Below are 6,548 nucleotides of genomic sequence, written 5' to 3' on the forward strand. Positions count from 1 at the left end.
GGGGACCCTGGGGGGTGCAGAAATCCTCCCACAGAGCCAGCCTGGAGCTGGGGAACCCCTTGGAGAACCAGCCACTCTCTATCCCTGCAAGATGCAGGGCAGGGTCTCCCAAAGCATCATAGCAGCCCCCGAGCCCCCTCCGAGGCTCCTCTTCTGCAGGATCCCAGAGCTTGCTAATGGGATCCAGGCTCCCCCCGCAGCCCCCCCGGCCTTGCCGGCTCTGCTCGGCAGATGCAGCCCATTACGGGGCGGAAAGGGGTGGTGAGGGGGGAGGAAAGCAGCCACCCCTCACCCCCCTGACACATTAAATCTCCTGGTCAGGTAATAACCAGCAGGTCACTGAAGGAACAGGCTGTAAAACCAGCCATTGCCCTGCTCAGGGTTATTCGGGAGCAGCCTCTCCTTGTGTAAACAGCCCGAGATGAACAATCTCCGCTGCCCACACCCGGGAATTCTTCTTTTTTAGGGCATGTTTCCATTTCCATCCCTTGACCTTTCAGTCGAGCGAGCTCTGGTGCTCGCAGAAGCGCCTTGGCCCTGGGCAGGGCTCCCAGCACCGCTGCAGTTAAAAGCATCCAACCCTGGGAGAAAAATCCCTCTGCAAGGGCGAGGGAGGCTGGGCTGCAGCTCCCGGCTTTGTATAAATCAAGGCAGCTTGAAAAATGCCTGACGAGGCCGTTCAGCAGGGGCACGTCGGGTTTTGGCTAAATAAACATTTCCGTCTCTATGGAGAGTGTCACGCTGCGCCCATAAAACGTCTGGGTGAAGCTCTGCTTTTGTTGGAAAGCTGGGGAGGGGTGCTCGAGCTGGCTTGCTTTGTTATAATAAATCAGTCGTGCCTGTTTTTTTTTCTTCCCTCTGAATTGCTCTCCAGGAAAGAAAGGTTGGAGAGGCTGAGCCTGCAGCTCGCTGCAGTGAGTGGGTTTGTGCCTCAGTTTCCCCATCTCGGGTGGAAGGAGCACAACAACCCCTCCCTGCCCAACGAGCAGCCAAGGTTATTTGCTACCACCTTGCATTAAGAGAAAGAGCCAGTTCCTGGTTAGTTTGGTGTCGGGAATAGCTCGCAGATCACTTTGGGCATTTTTTGTGCCCAAAGCCAGGTCTCAGCTCTGCAAGCCCCAGGACTGCTGAGCAGGAGCATCCTCACTACCTCACCAGCAAGGGAAATGTTTTAGGGTAAGGCAGGGTGTGAGCAGAACACTTCTGCTCCTCCAGCCCCTTCTCTGGTGCTCTGTAAGATGCCCAAAATGCTGACTTCCTACAGAGCAATTTGCTCCCTACAGAGCAAATGCAACAGAAACGCATGGGCAGCCCTGAACTGAGTGCCACAGGTTGGGGGAAGCAAAGTTGTGGGGAAGTTCCTGGGCTGAGCTCAGCAAATATTTGTCTTCTCCACCCTTCTTACTGCACCGTGCCTCTTTCTGTCTCACTTGTACCAAGGCAGATCAAGGGGAACTTTGGTGAAGCTGGCAGGGGTGTACTGATGGGAATATGACATGGGAGAGATGGTTTTTTTTGAGCCCTTTCCAGCCTGGGATATACGAAATGGTCCAAAGGCACAGGGTCTGGCTTGTCTGGGAAGAATCACCCCATGCCTTGCCTGAAAGTCCAGCTTTCCCTTGCTGCTGCAGTCACCCCAGTAATATTTTCAGCCTGGGGTGCCCCTGGGAACCCTTAACACATATGAAATAACAACAGGTCTTGGTGCCATGCAACATTTTTGTGCTGATATTAATCACCCTAAAGCTGCCTTTAATAAATTGGTAAACCATGACTTGTCTTTGGTCATGTTGCTTCTAGGAAAAATTTCACGATTAGATTTATGCCCAGAAAATTAGAAAATTCAGTTTAGTGTCTTTGTTGGTACTGTGAGAGGAAGGCATCTTTACGAGGACGTGGGGGCTCAGCAGCATTACTCGGTTCCCTGTGCTTAGGAGCAAATAGCAATCCTCTTGAAAACCCCTTGATGTTGGTGACCACAGGTGTGGCACAAAGAGCAGAAGGAAAAGTCATCAGCAATTCGGGTCCCAAGCCTGCAGCAGAGACCTCCCTGTGCCAAAAACCCCATCAGCTATTGACAAGCCTCTTTTGGAAGGGGGAGGTTTCTCTGTATCACATTTCTGCTGGAAGAAAGAAAAAAAAAAGGAACCTTGCAGCATCTTTGGGAGCTTGGGCATGAGACATGCTTGGCTGATGCTACAAGAGGCAAATAAATCACACTTTATAAACGCCGGTGTCACAGCAACGAGGGAGCTAACGCAATATCGCCGTGTCTGCCGGCATGCACAAATGTCTCCGAGATGCAAAGGGAGAAACACACATCAGCTCCAATTTGCATAACATTATAGTTTATTAAAACCGCGGTTGCCCGAGATGGCTGTCCTGGACAAGATAATTGATGCGTATTTATGGTGTTCGTGAGAGCAAGTGACGGGGAGCGATGGAGTGCATGGAGAAGAGGGTTTCCCTTGCAAGTGCACGGAGGTTTGACGGTCTGGAGGGTGTTTCAGCCTCAATGAGTGGCTGGAGCAAGGCACGGGGAGGATGTGAGTCTGGTTCCCGATCACAGCAAGGAGCAGGGTGCTGGATGTGGCCCTTCCCCAGGGCGGTTGGGGAAGGGCAGGACCCTGACCTGTGCCAGGGCGGGCGGGTGGCTCTGGCACAGGCAGAGCCATTAAAATCAGCTGCACAATCACTGCTCCTTTTATCTTCCCATAACCTCTGCAGAGGCAGCTCTTAGTGGGATAGATGGAGGTTAACAGGGAGGTCAGCAACCATTTATAGCCCACAGCAAGGACAACTGCAGTCATCTTCCCCCCAGCACCTTTCTAGCTCCCAGCATCCTTGGAGGAGAGGCAAGGGCTCTGTTCCTCCTCCTTGCAGAGGAAAAGGCTCCAGGAACGAGGACCAAGGAGGAGAAGTCTTCTCCAGATGCCATGTGCTAAGAACTAAGCCTTACGGCTCTTCTGTAGCCTTCTGCAGCCCACACTCTGCAAAGATGCTTCCTGCTGGGTCAGGACACTGCTGGGGTGCTGCAGGACAGCAGCCTTCTCCGGCAGAAATGCCCTTGCCCAGATGCCGTCTCCCAGGGACTCTTGCATCTGTTTTTATTTTTCCTGCAGCTGCATCCCTCACCCTGGACCAGGGCAGCTCCCTTGCCTGAAAAAGGAGAGTTTTTGCAAGGAAAAGGAGACCTTGCGTGGGCTCTCGCCCTGTCCAGAGCGCGCACACTGGTGCATGGGGAGAGGTCACATCTGCAGTGACTTCAGCGTGCTGCAGGGCAAGGCAGGAGCCAGGAGCCAGCTCTCACAGCTCCCAGACAGAGGACAGCACCATGGCTTAGCCCGGACGAGCTGTCCTCAATAACTCTGCTCTCCCTCTGCCAGAACCAGTGGCTTCCTCTCCGCTTCCTGGGGTGACACGAGGTCCAGATTACATCCAGATGGAAGCATTGTGCGAGGCTGGCGAGCCAGGGACATAACTGGCTTAGGCAAAAACGAGAGCCAAAGTCACCAAGAGCGACTGCCGCAGAGCTGAGAGCTGAGCCCGCTCTCCCAAAGAGGAGCCGTCACGCCAGGCTGGTGGCAAGAGCAGCCGAGGCTCGGAGTTAATGATTCCTCTGGGGAGAGGCAAGGCTGGAACAAAAGCGGGGCTCGAGCTGAAAGGCAGCTCTGTGCGAGGAGACGGGGAGGCTACGAGGCTTCTGGCAAAGGACAGCACAAGGGGATGTGTGCTGAATGGAGCACGCCCCAGCATACAGATCAGAGGAGAGATTTCAAAGGTATTGTCAAAGAAAATACCTCCAAAGCCTTCCCTTTTCCCTGCACAGGGGTGGGCAGCGCCGTGTGATGGCAGAATGCAGATCCGGGCTGCTCCATGGATCCCCATGGTTCCTTCCTGCCCTGCTGGGGTCCCCGTGACACAGGGGACAACCCCTGGGTGTCCAGGGGAACAAGCAGGGTGTTGTAGGGAGGGTGCTGAGCCCACACAAGGGCACAAGCAAAGCTCAGGACTGGGTGTGGGAGTAAGCCCAGGTGACGGAGCTGGGCTGTGGGTGTTTGAGGTGGGCAGGGCAAGGAGCTAAGGGGTCTCTGCAGCTTGTGGTCCCTCGCTGGGGTCACTGCGGTCCTCAGAAGCTCTGCCAGGCTGCGGGCAGGGACACAGGCACCAGTGTGGGCAGTGCAGATGTGAGCCCCCGCAGTGCCAAGGGAAGGCAAGAGCAGAGCCCTGCGTCCCCCCTGCCTGGAGGCGTGGAGCCCACGGCCACATCCAGGCATGGTGACAAGGGACGAGCAGAGAAACGGACACCAATGGGGCAAAACCAGCTGTGACCATCGTTTTAGATGTTGCTCCTGTGAGATCCAACAGAGAAGCCACTGGCTGAGCACAGGAGGGGTGGGGAGAGTGCAGAGCCAGGGCTCATCCAGCCCTTCTCCATGTGGGCACTGATGGGGAGCACTGAGAGGTAAAGGGGGTCACTGATGGATAAAGGGGGTTCCTAGTCCCTCTTCCAGCCCACAACACATCTCTAAGCTCTCCTCTTCGTGCCACCTCCTCCTCCTGCCCTGCCTCCATCCAGTCCCTATTTCCCTCGTCCCCATGCCCCTGGTGCCAGGCGCAGGCGGAGGTGACACCCCCAGCCCCAGCACCCCGAGGTGGGATCCCCATCACCACTGCACGCTAACAAACAAGGATTAAGAATAAATCTGCTGCTGCTACAATTATGGTAATGGCACTGCATAATAAGAAATTCACGCTTTATATAAAGCATGTGCATAAGTCTTCATTTGCTTGTGTGGTGTTTCACAAAACAGAGGTATAATCTTATATTATGATTCTTGTTTGCAGCTGTAGCCCAGACGCTAACCTCTTCCAAGATGTGGAGCAGATCTGATGGCAGGAAGCTGCTCGTTCCAGGATTTCTGATGAAGTTCAGGATTTGAAAGCAGCAGCCATGCATCCATCAGATTTTTGTAGGTTAGAAAAGGGAGGGAGATGGGAGGGAGGAAGGGGAGAGGCTGAACTTTTAATAATGAAGCTTGTGTATTTCAAAAATTAGCATCAGAAGAGGAAACAAAAAAAAAATCGTGTGTTTAAATTTTTACATAGTCAACGTTTCCAGACAGTGATAAATGCATTTTGCAGCATGCATTCAGCTAATGACGGCTACAGTCTTGGTAGAGCTAGGTGGAAAATACACATCCTTCACTTTTTTATTGTTATTTTTTTTCTGATAAAGAAAAATGTGTGTGTTTGGGGATGTTTCATTCTGATGAAGTTGCAAGCGGCTGCGAGCTCCTGGGGGGCACAGTCCCTGCTGCCCCTGGAGAGGACAGCAAGCTCTGGTCGGTCCCATCCTCTCCTGCAGACTGCACCTAGTTGCTTTCTAGCCTGCTGGCTATCCCCCTCAGGGAGCCCAGAAAACCTGCTTTTTGCAGGAAAAGTGGAGGTGAGCCCTTTGTCTCCCACCAGCTTGCAGCCCTTGGGCTGCGGGAAAAGGTCTGCAGGCACGCCAAGGTGCTCCAGGGAGATGCTACGATGCAGAGGACCTGGCCCGTTCTGGTTTAACTTGATGATTTTAGGGGTCTTTCCCAACCTAAATGATTCTGTGATTCCATTCTAGGTGCAGTGGCCACATCAGGCATGGAGAAAGGCAGAAGCCACGACCCATGGAGGCATCAAATCACCCAGCTCCACCAGCACAGCTCATCCTGCAGCTAATTGAGCTGGAGCGGTGCTGAGTGCCAGCACACCCCTGGCTCACCCCCGCAGCTGGCTGGGGACCGGTGCCAGCAGTGGGGACACCAGCACCTGTCTCCTCGCTCCCTGCCCTAACACCAGCCCTGAGGCTGGCTCGTGAGCATGGATGTGTCCCTCCAAGACCTCGTGCATCCCCTGGTAAAGGGGAGCGAAACCCCACCAGTTGGCCGTGGCTAATGGACCGTGTTGTCTCCCTTTAGCCTTTAGTTTTGAGATAATTAGCTGAATTTGAATTATTTATGTTGTGAATTTTCAAATAAATAATGTAATAAATGCATCTCAATTATTTACCCTGTTACAAAGCTGACTCGATGGCTGGGCAAATATTTCCATGAATCATTGATTTTATGAATTTTACAATATTAAAAAAAATAAATGATCTAATTTTGAAAGCTTTAAATTATTCTTTCATTTCTTCTGCCTTATATTCAGTTTTTGGGAATCCTCCCTGGGCTTCCATCTCCTATGAAATTCTGTAATACATTTGGAAAACTGCAATTATTTTTAGCATGAAAGTCACACTAGAGCTTGATACCACATTTAAGCTGAATAAATGTGAGCTCGGGTCACCAATGTATAGAAAAATGTCTATTTTATCTCACCAGGGTACTCCAGGAGAGCATATTCCTCTTGGTGGGTAGCTGCCGAGTGTGAATATTGTTTACTAAGAGCATGTCAGGTGTGTGCTTCCCCCTGCAGACTTTAGGTTGGGAATATAATATTTAAGGTAAAAATCTTAATGTGTTGATAGCGTTGAATTACTGCAGGTAAAATATGCACAGAGAAAC

General features: G+C 52.2%; 1 long non-coding RNA gene across 1 annotated transcript; it reads left to right on the top strand.

Annotated features, from left to right (window-relative positions):
* The first annotated feature begins 678 nt into the window (after window positions 1–678).
* Window positions 679–6,218, top strand: LOC310885943. The gene is made up of 3 exons (XR_014575037.1): window positions 679–3,781; window positions 4,849–4,977; window positions 5,624–6,218. It is a non-coding gene; the product is annotated as an uncharacterized lncRNA (long non-coding RNA).
* The last annotated feature ends 330 nt before the right edge of the window (window positions 6,219–6,548 follow it).

Source organism: Anser anser (assembly GCF_964211835.1).
Source record: "Anser anser genome assembly, chromosome: 24".
Classification (NCBI taxonomy): domain Eukaryota; kingdom Metazoa; phylum Chordata; class Aves; order Anseriformes; family Anatidae; genus Anser; species Anser anser.